The 20,025-nt window shown below is 53.3% G+C and overlaps 1 long non-coding RNA gene across 1 annotated transcript in view; it reads right to left on the reverse strand.

The window, feature by feature from the left end:
* Positions 1-11,758: 11,758 nt before the first annotated feature.
* LOC138377841 (uncharacterized) overlaps positions 11,759-20,025 on the reverse strand; it is a 76,420-nt gene continuing 68,153 nt past the window's right edge. The window contains exons 2-3 of the long non-coding RNA XR_011231911.1: positions 12,418-12,582; positions 11,759-11,966 (exon numbers count right to left, since the gene is read on the reverse strand). This is a non-coding gene — a long non-coding RNA (uncharacterized lncRNA). The remainder of the gene's footprint in view (positions 11,967-12,417; positions 12,583-20,025) is intronic.

Genomic DNA, 20,025 nt, shown 5'->3' on the forward strand with positions numbered 1-20,025 from the left:
GGTAGACATCATGTTGCGTCACCCAGCTCCCCTTCAAGGAGCCTCACTGCCCGGCCATGTGGGGTGCGGGCAGCAGTCAGCCTCCACCCAGAGAGCTGCCTGGCCAAGGACTGAGTCCAGCGGGGACAGATATTTGGGCTACCTCAGCCCAACATGGGTCAACTCCGATGGCCACCCCAGAGCTCCCTGCCAGTGGGCCCCGCCTCGCATTTCAGCTTCTCCCTCTGCTCGAGCCTACCCCCCGGCCCCTTCCTTCATAGACATCGATGCCTAATTTACACGTTGCACCCCAAACTCTCCAGCACCTGCTCCTGGGGCACCCAGCCTGCGATGGCTCCTACCATCAGCTCTGGCTCCATCTCATCTCTCCTGCCCTGCTTTTCTCTTTGTCTGTTTCCTCCTATATTTTTATTACCACGATTGTCATTCTGTCATCTCTTTCAGAGACAGGTCAACTTGAAATGTATTTTTAAATAATGGAGTTGTAAATTTTAAAGGAAAGACAGAATTGGCCAAGGATGTTGCTACCTCAGAGGATCTTGCATTTCATCTTCCCGTGATGGGATTAATTTACTCGACAATTCTGGGTCCCTGGGTCTAGAGTTTTTTTAGGATGAGACTCACCTGTAGCTCCTACTGGGAAAAAAGGGCTTCCTTTTATTTTCCCTAAAGCTCTCCCAGAAAGGTGACCACAGTGGTACTCACTCTTGCCCGCACCTGGAACTACTTGGTGAAGAGTCACCTGCCCATGTCCCCAAGTCTATGTGGTTCCACAAAATGCCTTATTGCATTGTAAGGTGGGTTTAGAACCCCCAGAAAAATACAACGAGGAATCAGACCTTGGAAAACACCCCCATCGCTCACCCCAAGCTCAACCCCATCTTTCCAGAACAGTCAGGCCTTCATGCTGGATAGAGGAGGTTCTGAAAACCCCACCCAGCTCAGCAAGGATGTTACGTCTTGACTCAAATCACAAACGAAAACTCTTCATTTCAGGCCGTGATAACCAGCCGATAGCCCCTCCCCGGGAGTCTGATCACCCTAATTAATATTGATGGAGGGGAAAAAACAATGAGTGAGAGTGATCCTCCGCTGCTCGTGTCGAAGTCATGGTTAATTTATAGTAAGGAGAGGACCCCTTAGAAGATGAATAAACAGACAGGCTCCGCCGAGCCACAGACACCAGCCTGCGCCATGTAGATTGTCATATTTCATAACACTTGCGGTTTTGGAGCAGCTGCACTTTATTAAACACGACGGCATCGTCGGAGAGAGTGAAGGGGTGTCTTTATACGCCGCATGCAGCCCACAGCCGAGTGCGGGGGCAGGGCCCCCAGGTCTGTATAAATAGGACGTTGAATGTGTTCGATGTCACGCGACGCTACTGCTCCTGCTGCAGCTATTGTGAGAACAGGTTCTGAGCTGCCGTTTGAGCCACGCTTGGCGGCGAACTCGCGCCCCATGTTTACCCTGCTGCTTCCCACGATGGGGGGCCCGACTAGGAGACGCTGACTTCTTCTGAGACGGAAGTTACAGTGGGTGGAATCGTGTCTCCCCAAAAGCCAGGTCGGTATCTTCACCCCCAGTACCTGTGCACAGGACCTTATTTGGAGATAGGTTCTTTGCAGATATAATCAAATGAAGGATCTCAAGACGAGACCATGCTGGATTAGGATGAGCCCTAAACCCAATGACAGGTGTCCCCATAAGAGACAGCAGAGGAGACACAGACGCAGAGGAGAAGCCACGTGGAGACGGAGGCAGAGACCGGAGTGACGCGGCCACGAGCCCAGGGACGCCTGGAGCCCCCAGGAGCCGGAAGAGGCAGGAAGGAGCCTCCCCTGGAGCCTGCGGAGGGAGCGCGGCCCCGAGACACCTGCGTCTCACACTCCTGGGCTCCGGGACTGGGGGAGGACATGTGTCTGCTGTTTTAGGGCTCTTACTTTACGGTCATTTATCACAATGACCCCAGGGCACACCTTCTGGGTGACAGAAGATACACAGGGAGCCCTGTCCAGGTGACCTGCTCCTTTTGCCAACTGTGACCCCACTGTTTCCTCCACCAGGGCGGGAGGGCTCTGCCTCTGTGGACACATCTGGGGGTGCAGCTCTCAGGACCCCCGAATCAAACAACACTGGCACACCAGGGACTTTGCAAAGTGGCCAAAGGCCAAGAACAACCACAGCCCAGGGGCTCCCTGCCACCTCGTCACCGACACCCTAGGTCTGAGCGTGATGTTGCCTTGGCGGGCTGTGGGTCTGGAATTGAGAGGATGGGACACCAGAGAGGTTTTAAGGGCCGATGTGATTGTCATGAGTCTAGATCTTGGGGCACCGCCCTCGGCGGAACAGAAGCGTCTCTGTCTCCAAGCAGCTCCTCTGGCCTCGTGCCAGTGTGGCCAACACGGTGATGACTTTGAAATGGTCATTCATGACTACAGCCACCCGCCTTCCCAGGGCTGAGCCAGGAGGCAAGAGGCCACCGCAGCGCCCAGATGGCAGAGGTGGGGATGGTTTCATCGCCGCGTGACCCTGGGGACGTTCCCTCTGCCCCAGCCTCAGAGACCCCAGGACCTGGCTGGCACCTCCAGGCCTCTCTGAGGTTCTGAGCAAACCTGAGAACCCAGGGTCTGGGGAGATGGGCCCAGGCAGCGTCACATGGGGGTGTGGCCACCTTCCCGGGGCCCGGCCAGGGAGCAGCAGCGTCACACACCCTGGGGAGACCAGGCCTGGGCTGCAGCACTGAGCCCAGGAAGCACAGACCCCCTTCCGTTCTCGGAGCACCTCTAACCTCACCTGAGCCCCCACCACGCTCCAGAAAACAAAAGCCAGACGGCCACGTCTTGCAGGCCGGGGTGCCCTGCACCTTGTCCCAAGCCCCACCCCTGAGAGCTGAACACCATGGGGAAAACTCAATCGGTATCGCCAATGTCTCCCAGCCACCTCGGTGGGGAGTGAGAGAGACGGCCAAGCCTTTTAGACTTCCTAGCTCAGGCTGCCATAACAAAATGCCACAGGCTGGGTGGCGTATAAACAACAGACGTTTGTTGCTCACAGCTCTGGAGGCTGGAAGTCCAGGATCCCGGCGTGGCAGAGGCTGTGTCTGGTGGGGACTCACTTCCTGGTTCATAGATGGCGCCTTCTCGCTGTCTCCTCACGTGGTGGAAGGGGCGAGGGAGCTCTCTGGGGTCCCTTTTATAAGGACACTGATCCCATCCGTGAGGCTCCATCCTCAGGACCTCATCCCCTCCCCAAGCCCCCACCTTCTGACCCTACCACCTTGGGGGTGAGGATTTCAGCTTAGCAATTTGGAGGGCACACAGACATGCAGTCCACCTCGCGGAGCGTGGTAGGAGTGCTATGATCTGCTAAGGGGCGGGTGGCGGAGGGATTCTGGGCTTCTGCACCCAGACATCACGGGACACCGGGGCCCGTGTGGCTTCCTCCCCAGGGATGGCTTTGCAAGGCTGCAAGATGCGCCTCCCACCCAGGGGTGCACTTGAGCCTGTTTTGTGCTCTAGAGCCCTAACCTGTCCAAAAATCATACACAGAACTGAGCAGAAAGGACAAGAAACATCACAGGGAAAACATTCCGATCTGGGCAGCACCTGTTAAGCGGCCAGGTAAATCCTTACGTCGTATGATACCATCAACTATTCAACCTACACCTTAAGATATTCTAACTACACCATCCTTTTAATATTCAAGTCGATCGCTTCTGCCGTGGTTATGTACATGGCCGGAAGAAGAGAAGAGACGCCCACCGCGTGACAGGCATCATTATCCATATTTAATATTCGCTTATTCACGCCATCCTCTAAATTAGACTCTTCCCTTTCCGTCACTGGGTTTGCTAAGGGGCTTTTTCTTGGGGACGGGGGGTGATTTCTTGTTCTTGATGGCAACATATCGAGCTTGTGGTACCCAACGCCGTAGCCGCCGAGTGTGTTCTAGGGCATGCTGGGATTGCAAGATGGAAGGTGCCGGAGTGTCACCACGAAGAGGTGGCCCGTGGTCCCTGAAGACGCACTCGCATCTCAGCAGAACATGGAACCACCCGGGACCCAGTTACGACCCATATTTTCACGCCACTCCTAACACACTCAGGAGTGCCGTGGGAGGACGTCTCGCACGGGGAGGAGGATGTTGTCACAGGGAATCGTGGGCGCACCTGCCACCTCTGGGATCCAATGTCACCAACCCTGATAGATACGACGTCCACAAGCAAGAGTCAGAAATCCAGGTTTCCTCCTCTGCCCTTATCCACCCTGCCTTGCTCCTACTACAACATCACCTGCCTCACCGTAAAGTCTGCAGGGATTTGGGGTCCTGCTGGCCGTAGCAGGGAAACGCGGCTTCCCGCAGCTCCCGCTCCCGGCTATGAGGGAGGAATTATCTAACCTTCAGATACAACATACGCTACTTAGAGTCCTGCAGGCTGCGTGTGCAATGGGCCTCATCTCATAGAGCAACTCTACACACCACACAAAACACACACACATATTTAAATCATCTGTTATTTCTAATCACCATCCTCACCTTCCGAAGCATCAGGCATCTGAAATCGGATGCCGCCCCCCACCCATAAAAAAAACACCAAAGAGTTTCCCAAGCAAATAGCTAGAGATTGTAAGTCTACCAAATAAGTAAGTGTCTGACAGACCAAGAGCATGTGGCGGAAGAGAGTAGAAACCAACCCCTGAGCAAATCCTGCCTTATAAAAAACACTGGAGGAGGCTGGAATGTGCCCGGCCTCCCCGGGAACTGGGCTGTTGCCCGTCTTGGGGGTGCCAGGGGCCCTGGGATGGTGCACACCCTCAGAACAAGAACGTCATGGATCCTACACCGCCCGAGAGTCACTCTCTGCAAACAGTCTCCTCCTCCCGGGAAAGGCACTGGAAGAGCAGGTGCAAAAATAAGCATTTGCTACCAGGAAAGGGTCCCCTTCTGACACACAGAACGTCCGTGTCACCCCAGAGGAGGCCAAACCGGGCCGGGCACGGGCTGAGCCGGCGGTGAGAGTCACTTACCCGTCATGCAAAGCAAAGCGGGTGGGGGGGGCGGTGGTGTGTCTTTTGGAGAACGAGGATGGGCAGGCAACATGCCCTCACACACATGCACACACACAGAGACATACAGACATCTAGCTACATGCACACACATGCATGGACACACAGAGAGACATTCAGACACCTAGATGCATGCACACAAATGCATGGACACACACAGAGACATACAGACACCTACATGCATGCACACACATGCATGGACACACACAGAGACATAGACACCTACATACATGCACACACACGCATGGACACAGAGACATACAGACACCTAGCTGCATGCACACACACACACGTACACACACAGAGACATACACACACCTACATGCATGCACACACATGCATGCACACACACAGAGACATTCAGATACCTACATGCATGCACACACATGCATGCACACACAGAGAGACATACAGTCACCTACATGCATGCACACACATGCATGCACACACAGAGAGACATACAGTCACCTACATGCATGCACACACACTCATGGACACACACAGAGACATACAGACACCTAGCTGCATGCCCTCACACACACGTACACACAGAGACATACACACACCTACATGCATGCACACACATGCATGCACACACACACAGACACACAGACACCTAAGCTGCATGCACACACACTCATGGACACACACAGAGACATTCAGACAGCTACATGCATGCACACGCATGGACACACAGAGACATACAGACACCTACATGCATGCACACGCATGGACACAGAGACATACAGACAGCTAGATGCATGCACACACACACATGGGCACACACACAGACACACACACAGACACATGCACACGCAGATACACACACACACACACAGAGACACGTGTGCACTTCACACTCTATGCAAAGCATCCAGCCTCCGTCCTTCGCAGCCAACACCCGACATGAAGTTTATGGAGTTAAAATTAAAAAATGCAAATGACTTTTTTAAGGGGAGGGGGCACCGCTGAGCAGAACTCGGGGGCGGGGCGGGGGGCGGGGGGGCATCACCTTTCAGCCCGGTCTCCATCTCCGTGCGTGATGGGAACCTCTGCAGGCGTGTGTGCCAGACGGGGCCGAGCGCGGGGGCGGCCGGGAGGACACGCTCGCTGTGGGGGCCGTGCGGGGTTCGCCGAGGCTGCCCCCGCGCTCGGCCTCCGCGCGGGGCCCGGTGCCGGCATAATGTGTCATAATTTGGGCCGGGAATCTGACAGCCCTGCCTGACTGGGGACATTAAATCATCGCCCCGAGGGACGCTCACTCCGGCAGTCCCTGCTGGTAGCGCCTGTCATCTCCTCCCACACAGCACCTATCACTTTTGACATGATTGGAGCAAAATTAGTCGGTACATTTAGATGTAAATTACCGACATCCAAGCATACTAATGAGCGCCAAAATGCAGCCGCGTGTAATTGACACGCCAACAGCTTCCTCCCGCGCCCCTGCACCCGCGCCCCTGCACCCGCGCCCGGGCCCTTATTAGCGCCCTGATCACTGCAGCGGCGTATCAAAAACAGTCAGGAAACTTTTTTGAGGGGCATATTTAACTCAGCCTCAAATCCCCAAATAAGTCTGCAATGGCAGCTCCGCCAGGAGTGAGCGCTTCCCAACGGCGGCCCCGACAGAGACGTAACACCGGCCTCTCTCCGAGCGTCTCGGCCCGGGCGCTCCGCACCTACCTCTGCAGACTTCGGGTCTCCGCGTCCCGTGCGCCCCGGAATCGTGGGATTCTCCCCCCACGAGCCGGGAGACGCCTGCCCGGGGTCCCCGGGAGAGGGCGGTGGGCGTCTTGTCCCCCCCGGAGCCGGCCCCACACCTCCACGGAGCTGAGGAACATCCGCGCGGCCTCACTTCCTCCTGCGACTCCCACTCAGCCACCCTCTCCACCTGGTGCCTTCCAGAAAGATCCCCTTCACCGGGCCATTTGCAGCCCTCCTCCCAAAGGTTCCCCAGCGTGTTCCCGGCGGGGAATAGGGCCTCGCCCTGCCGGCCCCCCGATCCAGGCAACACTTGTCTGGGGTGTCCCCGTGCACAAAGCACTTTGGGGCCAGGACCCCGAAGAGACGCCCCTCATCAAGCTGCAACGAGGGTCTGGGAGACGGAACCAGGTTCCTAACAATTGCATTATTTATGCTCGTTCATCAAGCATTAAACTCAGTATTTTGCCTGTCACTGGTTTTGTGGTTTGGGGTTTTTTTTTTTTTAGCATATCCAAAAAAAAAAAAGAGAGAGAGAGAGAGAGAGAGAGAGAGAGAAGGAATGAAATGATTGCCAACACATGGCTTTAAATACTTCTTAATCGGCCGTGCTCGATAACATTGACAAGACCGTCCGGAGGGGAGTCGGGGAAATGATTTTTCCGCGGACCCCGGGAGCCCTGGCGTGTGGAAACAGCTCCTCTGGAGCCGACGCGGGTCCGGCTCAATCTCACACGCGGAGCTCACACGTGGCACGTGGGTTCAGCCGCAGCACCGGGCCAGCGGGCTTCAATTAAGTCAGGTAATCGCTGATTAGTTGCCCTATAACCTGTGTTTCGGGCCGTGCCCCGGCTCGTGAGGTCATAATTAAACATCGCAGGCTGTTAACGAACCAGTGTTTGGGCGCTTGGCACCCGGGGAAGGCCGGGCACAGGGAAAATAAACCGCTGTCGGGGACGGGCAGGGAGGGGTCTCCGAGGCCGGGGTGCTCGGGACAAGGTAAAAACCCGCCCACCGCCGCCAACGGGGTGTGTTCCCGCCAGGCAAACATAATCAGAGCGCTTTCAACGGAGCAAATCAAAACTCCCTCTGGGAGAGGCCGAGAGCACCTTCCTCACTCGGGTTTTTTAAGCAAAATGAAGGATTCCTGAAATAAGCCATTAGGCACTTAAAACGTGGGCATTTCTAACCTCCTGATCTGAAGCGATAGTTCTTCCGTCTTGCGATCCCCCTGCTCAAAGCCACGGCTTACGTGGAACGAGGGGTTGGGCCGTCGCCGTCCGTGGCGGCCACCGGGGTGGGCGTCTGACGTCGCAGAGGAGCTTTGGGGGTGGCCGGGAGGTTCCCGTGGGCACCACAGACACACCTCGGTCCAGGTTTCCCCAAAACGGAGCTACAAACGCAACTGGATGTCACCCCTCGAGTCACAGCCACGCGAGGGCTTTATAATCACAGCAGCTAAAAATCACCCCGTTTTTTCCCAGCTCTGAGGATGTCCCACCAACGGCCCTGCAGGAACCGTGGACACTCAGGACTGAGATGCCACCAACTATTGTGCTAATTTCGTCTTGCACATTTTGCTGTGAAGCCAAGAAAAAAAAAAAATGGGAGAAAGGTACCAGCGCAGCAACATCCAGAGGTTTCTTTCTTTCTTTTTTTTTTTAATTGTTTTTTGTTTGTTTGTTTGTTTGTTTGTTGTTGTTGTGGGGTTTTGTGGGGTTTTTTTGTTTTTTTTTTTCTTTGAGACAGAGTCTCGCTCTGTTGCCCAGGCTAGAGTGCCGTGGCATCAGCCTCGCTCACAGCAACCTCCAACTCCTGGGCTCAAGCAATCCTCCTGCCTCAGCCTCCCGAGGAGCTGGGACTACAGGCATGCGCCACCATGCCCGGCTAATTTTTTCTATATATATTTTTAGCTGTCCAAATCATTTCTTTCTATTTTTAGTAGAGACGGGGGTCTCTACCAGCTCAGGCTGATCTCAAACTTCTGACCTCCAGCGATCCTCCTGCCTCGGCCTCCCAGAGTGCTGGCATTGCAGGCGTGAGCCACCGCGCCCGGCCCATCCAGAGGTTTCTACGCAACAGAAAACTCCTGGTGCTCCGTATCCACACGCACCTTGTGCAATTTTTGTAGGTTGGAAACATTTAGCTCCTCCTGACGCCAGACCATCCCGCCGGCTGGGTGTCAGACCTCAAAGGAGTCCTGCTCTGGGCTCTCCAAGACCTCGTCTCTTTCTGAAATATACATGACGCCATTTTTTTTCCCTCCAAGCCATAGGGGCCACGTGTTTGGCCAAAAGAAAACGGAAACCAAAGGCAGCGTATTTTTCCCAGAAAGGGACACCACGTTTCGAGCTATCAGCTCTGAAATGGTCGTGGGTGTGAGGGGACGTTTGGGGGACGTGTCACACTGGCCCCTGCCGTGTGGACTTAGGACAGCACAGGGGACGCAGCCAAAGTCTACTGCGATCCCGGAGCATGGCGTCGTCCGGTGTCACTGCTGCAGAACCTGTCACCGACTTAACGCAGAGACATGACGCCTCCCTGAAAGTGTCACTCAGCGTCCCGTGTTGCAGGGGCCTCTGTAGCCAGGATGACTAGCGCTCCAGTCACACACGGTCCTGCCTGGGATCGGGGACAAACCCGCGCAGGGACCCCGGACGGTGCCTTGATGAGGAAGGGAAGCCCCGGGGACGTCTCTGGAAAGTGGAGCCGCAGAACCGAGTGACTTATTGGAAAAGCGTGTTTTCTGCGCCGGGTTTCACAGTTTGCGACCACGGTAGCTGTTGTGTCCCTTGTGGATGTCACTTAATCACAATACGTCATCGGAGCCGGCAGAAGGACGTCCACTCGGAGCCTCGGGATGGGACCCAACTTGGTCGTAGAGTCTGTGCAGATGCCGTTAGTTGAGGTCATGCTGGAGTAGGGAGGGCCCTAAACCCAATGACAGGTGGCAGAGAAGGAGACGCAGACGCAGAGGAGAAGCCACGTGGGGACGGAGGCAGAGGCTGGAGTGACGCGGCCACAAGCCCAGGGACGCCTGGAGCCCCCAGGAGCCGGAAGAGGCAGGAAGGAGCCTCCCCTGGAGCCTGCGGAGGGAGCGCGGCCCCGAGACACCTGCGTCTCACACTCCTGGGCGCCGGGACTGGGAGGGGACACAGTCCTGTTATTTTTAAGTCCCTGACTCTGTGGCTCTTCGCCGTGGCAACCCGGGGAAATGAACAGTATAATACATTAAAATCATAATTCTTCAATGCCAGCGCTCACAGAAATAGGCGTCCGATCTCTTTTCCCCGATATTCTCGGTAGTCTGTGTCGTTCCCAAGCACGGGGCACAGAGCGTGTCTTTGCTCGCTGGGAGCGTTTTTCCCGGCTCCTCGGAGAGCCCCTGTCCCCGCCGCACCCGGTACGAGCAGTGGCGGCATCCGTGCGGCTCCGCTGTCCAGGGCCGAGGGGACACACGGGAGTGACCGAGGACATGAGTCCCCTCGGCCACGTTCCTCGGGAGACCTGCAGGCGAGGCTCCACCGTGGAGAGAAGGTGGCATGTCCCCTCCCCGCTGCACTGTGACTCCGTCCTCCCAGATGTGCCCACGGTGCTCCGTCGGGGCCTCACACACCCCACACACCCGGGGGTGCGGCGCTGAGGGGGACGTGGCCAGCTGCCCCCGACTGCCGACCGGCTGCCTCTGTCTTGCGCTGGGACCCCACTTCCCAAATCTCCAAATGGATCCGGGCTCACCTGGCCCGGGGTGTCTCAGCCTCGGCACTGCCGGCATTCGGGGCAGGGGAGGCGTCCTGTTCACGGCGGGGAGTAGAGCGGGCGTCCCTGGGCCCCACCCCTCAGATGCCAGCAGCACCTGTCCCCAATTCCGACACCTAAACATGCCTGTGGACGTCACCGAGTGCCCCCTGGGGAGCAGAGTCACCCCCCGATTGAGAACGGCAGCCCCGGGTAACCTCAAAGCACCCCCCCGCCCCCCGTGTCCCAGGAACCGGGAGAGGAGGCCGCTCTGTGTCTGCACCAACACCTGCCTCGCGCTCCGCCGAGCGTTTAGGATTCTGCACGCCGATATCTATACCCACAGAGTCCTCTGCTGGCTGAGCCCCTGGACTAAATTTCTCAACACAAAAAGGCTTTTTTTTCCTCTCTGAGTCTTTATGTGCAGGCTGAGCATGCCCGAGCCAGACGCGCTAGGCACGCCGCGGCCCCACCGGCAAGCGCCCTGCAGAAAGGACAGCTCTCCTGGGGTCCCGGGAGCTGCGGCAGCAGGAGGAGGGTGGAGCCCGCGGGGAGGAAAAGCCCAGGGCAGGCGCAGGGGCGGCCGGAGCAGAATAAACAGACACAGGCTGAAGTCAAAGCATGAGGGATGCAAGTCAGCTGCCAAGAACTTCCCAGCTGCGAAACACCGCATAACCGAGGAGAACGTGGGGACTCGTCGAGGAAGAAGGCGAATTCTAAGAGGTGGCATCGCCGTGCGCTGAGCGAAGCCGGGTGACGACGGCAGAGCCTGTCCCCAGGGTGTCACTGTCGTCCTCCCCCCACCGCAAGGTCCTAAAGACACACCCTCTGTGATACACTTCCCCGTGCAACACATAGAACGATATATGTTAACTATGTATCTATCTGTTATATGTGTTAACTGTAACAAAAACGGTAACAAAGTGACGTGCAATCGGTGCGGTTTTGTTTACGCAATTCAGAAAGAAAAGTGGCAAGTTCACCGTGGCTCGGTGGATCCGTCCGACAAGCCGGAGGCCACGAGCCCAGCGTGGACCCCTTGCCGCCTTCTGCCCCCATAGGCTTGGGGAAATGAGCAGGTCTTGGTGGAAATAAAGTCTTCCCCCCTCTCTGGGTTGCGTGAAATTGGGGAGGTGACTCTGTTAAGGGAAGAGCACAGAGTAGGACGTGGTGACGAAGCCACCACAGTTCCTGTGTGGACACGCGCCCTGGTGCCCTGCACACACGAGGGGATGCCCACCTACTACCTCCTGTCACGTCTTTCCCAGCGCCAGCAAGTGGGGACGGGTCCCAGGGGCTTCCGAAGCTTGGCCGGGTTTGCACGGGAGCCCAAGGCCACGGGAGTCCAGACGGACACGTCCAGAAGCCGGCGGGAGTCGGGGCGTCTGGCCGGAGGCTCACGTCGTGAAAGACCTCTGACGTTCTCTCCAAAGGATGCCCCCAAAATGTCTCAGCAGCACCCTGACCAGAGGAGGAGGGACCCCCGATTATCACTGTGGGGCCACAGTCCCAGCCGCGCCCCACGTGGAACCTTCGGGGGCTCCAGAAACCCCCCCCCCCAGACTAACCCAGGTTGCATTTTCACATTAATGGCGTTGATTTAGTTAATTGTTATTATGCAAATGTAAATGCTGGACGCCACCGTGAAATGTGACAATTGCCGGCTTCAGGGAAGGGCCCGTGCATCCCAGCAACACCAGGAGCGTGGTACACCCCGTCCCAGCGTGTGCCGTGATCAATATCAGTCTACTTAAAATGTCTCCCCTAAGTGGAATTTGCTATAATCACACGAATAGCTTGTGCGCATGTGGTCGCTTGCAGTTTTTTTTTTTTCCTCCAAAGCGCGTCTACAAATGCAATTTGCCATTGTTTACGCGTCCGTGGTATGAAGAACGGTGACAGTGCGTCTTACCGGGTGACCCTGCAGATTTTGGGATGGTCCTCGCCGGGTGCCAGGCGAGCTAGCGTCTACACGAGCATCCTCCGTACACCCCGTTTGCTTCCTTCGACGCCTGAAGGCAACGTCGGCCGTGCTGGTCGGTACGATTGGGGCTGGAGGGACCCGAGCCCCACGAAACTGTTAAGAACAGCAAGGACGGAATTAGCATGTGGTGGGCTGAATAATGCCCCCAACGCGTCCACGTGGCCCTGCTAAGTAACGTCTGTATTGCCCGATCCGTCACTGCCCCCTCCAGGCAGCGGAGCCCCTGCCACAGCCGGACCCCAAGTGTCTACGCAGAGAGGAAAACACGCGTGTTGCAGATCACACCTGCTCAGGGCTCCCGGCCGCGGGTCCTCTGTGTGCCTGGGACCACCCGGCACTGTCCTGGTGTCCATCGACATGGAGCAAACATCCCCCCTCTCGGGACCCGGAAACCCAGTTGCCAACACTTCTATCGCCATTTCCCACCGCCGTAGCGAGACTCCACCCAACACCACGAAATCTTGAGAACGGGCTTCCGGGGATCAAAAAAAAAAAAAAAAGGCCGGGCACGGTGGCTCACGCCTGTAATCCTAGCACTCTGGGAGGCCGAGGTGGGTGGATCGTTTGAGCTCAGGAGTTCGAGACCAGCCTGAGCAAGAGCGAGACCCCACCTCTACTAAAAATAGAAAGAAATTATATGGACAGCTAAAAATATATATAGAAAAAATTAGCCGGGCATGGTGGTGCATGCCTGTAGTCCCAGCTACTCGGGAGGCTGAGACAGGAGGATCGCTTGAGCTCAGGAGTTTGAGGTTGCTGTGAGCTAGGCTGACGCCACGGCACTCACTCTAGCCTGGGCAACAGAGTGAGACTCTGTCTCAAAAAAAAAAAAAAAAAAAAATCCAAGAAATGGCAACATTGTCCACGTAGCGATTTGTTCCCGACAGCCGAAAGGCGGCAACGACCCGAGTGCCCGTCCACAAATGAATGCATAAACAGAACACGGTCCGTTCGTGAAGTGGAATATTACGCAGCCCTGCAAAGGAGTGAGGCTTTGACACCTGCTGCAACAGGAGGTGGAGGGCCCTTCACGTCACGCTCAGTGAGAGACGCCAAGGTGACAAGCTTTAAAAAGACATCCATACATTTTAAAATAGAAAAAAAGCTTATAGAAGAAGGCTGGAAAGAAATTATTTCTTTACAGACGTTCCCCGATGGAAAGAAATTATTTCTTTACAGACATTTCCCGATGGAAAGAAATTATTTCTTTACAGACGTTCCCCGACGGAAAGAAATTATTTCTTTACAGACGTTCCCCGACGGAAAGAAATTATTTCTTTACAGACGTTCCCCGATGGAAAGAAATTATTTCTTTACAGATGTTCCCCGACGGAAAGAAATTATTTCTTTACAGACGTTCCCCGTGTTTGTGTTCTAAGCGAAGTGTTGTTACGAAAGAGTCAAAAAGTTTTAAAGCAAAGAAGTGGCAATAAGCTCCGGTTAATTTAGTATTAAAGAAAGAGACATTTTTTGTTAGTAAACTTAGGGCTGGCTGAGTATGCAGTGTTTATAAAGTCTACAGCACAGTATAGGAACGTCCGAGTCCTTCACGCTCACCCACTGACCCACCCAGAGTGACTTCCAGTCCTGCCAGCTCCGTTCACGCTGAGTGCCCTATACAGGTGCACTGTTTTTTGGGTTTTTTTTTTTATCTTTTACACCATATTTTTACTAGACCTTTCCTCTGTTTAGCTATGCATCGATACACAGATGCTCGCCAGGGTCTCAGAGGCGCCTGCAGGTTTCCGTGTAGTAACACGCCGTGCGGGTGGGCAGCCCGGGAGGGCCACACAGAGCGCACGGCGGAAGCCGGGTGTGCAGAAGGCTGTGCCCGCTAGCTTTGTGTCCCTGTCCCCTGTAACATAAACGTGTCACTACGAAACCGCCTGACGACACGCTTCTCAGAACACATCCCCGTTGTGAAGCAACAGGTGAAGGATACCTGTCTAGAACAGGTGAGTCCGCAGGGACAGAAAGCAGATCAGCGTTGTCCGGGGCTGGGGAAGGGGGACAGGGGAAGTTATTCTGTGGGGTCCCCTTTCGGGGGAATGAAAATGTTCTGGAACTAGATAGAGGCAGTGATCGCACAACACTCTTGTTAAGTATAAAATGGGCCGGGCGCGGTGGCTCACGCCTGTCATCCTGGCACTCTGGGAGGCCGAGGCAGGAGGATCGTTTGAGCTCAGGAGTTCTCGTCCAGCCTGAGCAAGAGCGAGGCCCCGTCTCTACTAAAAATAGAAAGAAATTATCTGGACAGCTAAAAATATATATAGTAAAATTAGCCGGGCATGGTGGCGCATGCCTGTAGTCCCAGCTACTCGGGAGGCTGAGACAGGAGGATCGCTGGAGCCCAGGAGTCTGAGGTTGCTGTGAGCTAGACTGACGCCACGGCACTCACTCTAGCCCGGGCAACGGAGCGAGACTCTGTCTCAAAAAAAAAAAAAAATGTCCGATATCCTTAAGTCCTAAGTCTGACAGTTGATATCTCTGACATTTCACTTTGACTAAAACTTGCTGTTTTATTGGTGTTCTGAAGGTCCATCCTCCGTCTTGCAAACGCACGTTCTTGCTTGTGATTATCTTTCACTTTTTTTTTTTTTTTTTTGTAGAGCAATTTTTGTGAAGCCGTGGATAAGTCAAAAATCTGTGGTATCTTCAGATAGGAGTCCCATCGTGGAACCAAATGCAGCGCAGACAGCTCGAAATATCAATGAAGCCTTTGGTAAGGACGTGGCTAATGAACGCATGGTATGTGGATGGTTTGAGAAGTTCCGTTCTGGTGATTTTAATCTTGAAAATGAGCCACGTGGGTGACCCGAGACCAAGGTGGATAATGATGAGCTGAAAGCTGTCGTGGAAGTGAATCCGTCTCAACCTACGTGTGAATTAGCAGCAAGGTTGGATGTGACCGTTCCAATAATATTGGACCATTTGAAACAAATCAGCAAGGTAAAGACGCTGGATAGATGGGTCCCGCGTGAATTAAATGCGCATCAGCAGAGAAATCGTCTGGAAGCTTGCCTTTCTTTGCCGTCTCGACATAAAGGTGAACCATTTCTACACCGTAGTGTTACGTGTGATGAAAACCGGATCCTTTCTGACAATCGCAAGCATTCGGCGCAACGGTTGGATAAAGATGAAGAGCCAAAACACAGTCCAAAACCGAATATCCATCAGAAAAAGCTAATGGTGTGTGTTTGGTGGTCCAGCGCTGGTATCATCCACCACGGCTCCATGAAACCCGGTCAACTGATGACAGCAAATGTCTAGTGCAACCAGTTGGATGAAATGACGAGGATGCTTGTGATTAAGCAGCTGAGATCGGTCAACAGAGACTGGCCAATCTTCACGCCAGACAACGCTCAACCACATGTCACACAAACCACGCAGCTCAAACTACAGCAGCTGGACTTGCAAACTCTCTGTCATCCACCGTCTTCTCCAGACCTTGCACCAACCGACCGCCACTTCTCCCAGGCTTTGGACCACTCCTTGCAGGGAAAAACATTCAATTCTCAACAAGCTGCAGAAAATGCCTTTCGAGATTTCATGGCCACTCGCTCTCCAGGCTTCTTCGCTGCTGACGTAAACAAGCTAGCGTTAAGATGGCAACCCTGTGTCGATAGTTTAGGCGCACGCTTTGATTAATTGCACTGCTTCCTGTTTGAGATATTAAAAAACTACACTTTTCATTCGAAATCGGACGTTTCCTATTTAAGGACCTAAATCATGAATACCACTGAATCTTCTCTTTAAAATGGTCGATTGCGTCTGTTGTGAAATTCACCTCCATAAAAGAGAAAAACACTTAAAACTGCAGACTCCATTCCGACCGTCTGCAGACATCGGAGCCGCTGCAATTAATTGCACTCGAACGCCGGACGCTTCGGCCGACGGGTTCTGTGGGGCCGTATAGAGCTTCGTCCAAGGGGGCAGGGATCAGTTCTGGTTATTTCAACAACAGAAAAAACAAAAGGTCCCCCGTCCCGTAAAAAGTGGGGTCTCTCACTGCAAAGTTCAACGCCGCCAAAAAAAAATAAACCTCGAAGGATGTCTTGCGTCCGCGGAGATCAAAAAATAAAAATAAAAACAAAAGCACAGAAAGAATCCACAGACGGGGGCCTTGCCGGAGCATGAATATCTCACCAGGTTCTGCTCCTCCTTGGATTACAAATTAACAGTAATCGGGTCCCGGGGGGCTGTCCCCACCCCCCAGCCCAAACCCCAAGCCAGCCGCGTTTTCCTGAGACAGGTTTTTTAAATTTCTGATTTGCACCCATCATCCCACACATAACCCTCTTTTTTCCTGAAAATGAGATTTTTTTTTTTTTTTTTACACTCTAAACCAGAAGTGCTTTGGAAGAGACAGACGGAGTCCCCGACTCCCTCCTCTCCTGGGAAGAGCTGCGGACGCCGCGGTTCCGTCCTCGGACGCCTCTGTGTCCCCCAGGGCTGCCGTCCCGGGTGTCCGTCCCCCCGGATCAGGGACAGGGCTCCGGCTAATTACCGAGATGCCAGCCCAGCCTCTCACCTCCTCAGCGCGCCATGCCCTTCCTTTGACCTCCCTCCAATTCTGACAAAACATCTCCTTTGGCCGGAAAGTTCTCAGGCTCCGTCTCGGGCTGCGAAGGTTGAAGCAAATTGGACAAGCCATTTTGGACTTAGAAGGCTCTGAAAAATTAATATGTTTCTGACTTGTGTGAAAAGGGCCCAAACTTTTTTTCTGCTCATAACTCAAAAAAAAAAAAAAGGCGGTGGGAGGGAAGGCATCTTAGGAGAGTTCTAACTTGCCACGCACTTGGGCAAAAGGGAAGCTTATTATTTTGTTTGTTTTTTGTTGTTTCGGTGTACAAAGTTTATGGTCTTCACACACAGAGTCAGAAGACAGAGTCCGGAGGTCCGCAGGGTGGAAATTGGCCATGGTGTGGGAGTTCTTCCGTGACAATATTAATTATAGTTTAGCGGGTCCTTGAGGACAACTGCCGTTATGTTCTGAAGGTCTGTGTTCCCCCAAATTCCTAGATTGAAACCCTCACCCCCAAGGTGATGGCGTCAGGAGGTGGGGGCTTTGGGGAGGGGATGAGGTCCTGAGGGTGGAGCCTCACAGATGGGATCAGTATCCTCATAAAGGGACCCCAGAGAGCTCCCTCGCCCCTTCCGCCATGTGAGGACACAGCGAGAAGGCGCCATCTATGAACCAGGAAGTGAGTCCCCCCCAGACACAGCCTCTGCCACGCCGGGATCCTGGATTTCCAGCCTCCAGAGCTGTGAGCAACAAATGTCTGCTGTTTATACGCCGCCCAGGCTGTGGCAGTTTTGTCATAGCAGCCGAAATGGACCACGACAACTGTCACCAGATCTGTGAGATTCTAGTTTGTATTTAGCAAAGGCTAAATGTGGCCAGCAGAGAGAAGGAGGCACTTGTTTGTCAATACCTGTGTACGACGTGGAGACCACAGCCACCCTCCTTCCTTCCCACCAACCCTCGGCCACTAGCTGTCTCTCTCCTTGGCTGCCCTGCACCTGGTTTCTGTCCACAACGAACCCACCTCATGATTGCCACAAATCTCCTCTTCCTCTCGCACAGGCTGGCCACGTGGAAATGCTCCCTGAGGTCTCCGAAATTCCCTCCCCTCTAAACGGAATGCTTTTCCGCCTTCTTCCTGATTCCTCAGTTCCCCTCTCCCGCTCCGTGGACACAGACGCGATTCTGGAGCAGAATCACGGTGACGCAATTTGGAGCCTCCGTACCTTGGGGTCATTCCCACTTTGCAAGCCTTGGCGGTAGCCATCCCCACCTCCTTCCTCTGCATCCTGGGGGAGTGACAGTCTCTCTCCTCATGTCTTGGCATGCAGGGAGCTGGACTCTCTGCCCAGCACCTGGAGTCTTCAGAACATGATGCAAACCAGTGATGGGGGAGAAATTACTTTTTTTTTTTTTTTTTTTTTTTGGAGACAGAGGAGTCTCACTCTGTTGCCCGGGCTAGAGTGCCGTGGCGTCAGCCTCGCTCACAGCAACCTCCAACTCCTGGGCTCAAGCGATCCTCCTGCCTCAGTCTCCCGAGTAGCTGGGACTACAGGCATGTGCCACCATGCCCGGCTAATTTTTTCTATATATATATATTTAGTTGTCTATATAATTTCTTTCTATTTTTAGTAGAGACGGGGGTGTCGCTATTGCTCAGGCTGGTCTCGAACTCCTGAGCTCAAACGATCCACCCGCCTCGGCCTCCCAGAGTGCTAGGATTGCAGGCGTGAGCCACCGCGCCCGGCCGAGAAATTACTTCTTGCTGCAGCAACAGCTCCAAAGCCCAGAGTCAGCGTGGCGAGAGCTCCTCATCACCTTCCTCCCTCTGTTCTCCCTCTGAGAGCACAGAGCCAAAGCAAGACCCCATCTCTACTGAAAATAGAAAAAAATAGGAAAAAAATTAGCCAGGCGTGGTGGTGCACCTGTAGTCCCAGGTGTCTCACTCTTGTCTTGAGTGAGACAACAAAAGCAAAGAATAATGACAGGATTTCCGTAAACACTGTATCAGAATCTATGGGATACAGTTAAAGCCATGGCCAGAGGAAAATTCATAGTCTTAACTTCAAAAGACCAGGAAAAGAAGACCTTCATAAAGCAAAAGAAAACACAAGAAAGGAAATAATAATGATAAAGACAGGAACGAATGTGGTAAATAACGGAAAGGCAATAACTCGCAATTATAAATGAAAATACTGGTTCTTTCATGGTATCGACGCAATAGACCAACCACAAGCTATTTTAGTCAAGGGAAAAGGCAAGAAAGCTCAAATATGCAAAACAAGAAATGACAAAGAGGCAATAATTATTCACAAGGAGGAAATTTTTTAAATTACAAGACGACTTGGCACGTATCTGTGTAAATAAGTTTCAAATGTAGATGAAATAAATAGTTTTGTAGGAAAACATAACTTCCAAAATGAATGCCGGGAGAGACGGAAAGTTTAAAAATACCAATTTCTATAAATGAAATAGAGAAAATTATCAGGGAACCACCTCATCAAAAGCAGGAGGGTTAGCTGGTTTCACAGGGAAATTCTATCAAACCTCCAATGAGCACGACACTCCCAGAACATGAAAAAGGAAGACAATTTCTCAAATCCTTTCTAGGACGCTAGTGTAGTATTAATAACTATACCTAAATTGGGCAAAGCTGGCACAAGGAAAAGTAAATTACATCCTAAAATCACTCATGAGTATTAATTTTAAAATCCTAAATAAAATCATGGCATGCAGACTCTAAAACCACATTAAGAAAGTAATACCCCATGACCAAGGCTGGTTATATCAGCAAGGATGGTTCAATATTAGGAAAAGTGTTAGTATAATTCACATAACAATAGATCTAAAGAGAAAAATTCTATTAGTAACTCTATAGATGCTGTAAAATCCCCTGACAAAATTCCTAAAAACACTCAAAAAACTAGGAATACACAGTTACTTTTTAACGTGATAAAAAATATATATATACATCAGAGTACCAAAGCCAGCACCCACCTCGCAGAGAAACA

The sequence above is a fragment of the Eulemur rufifrons genome, chromosome 30, assembly GCF_041146395.1.
Source record: "Eulemur rufifrons isolate Redbay chromosome 30, OSU_ERuf_1, whole genome shotgun sequence".
NCBI classification, from domain to species: Eukaryota; Metazoa; Chordata; class Mammalia; order Primates; family Lemuridae; genus Eulemur; species Eulemur rufifrons.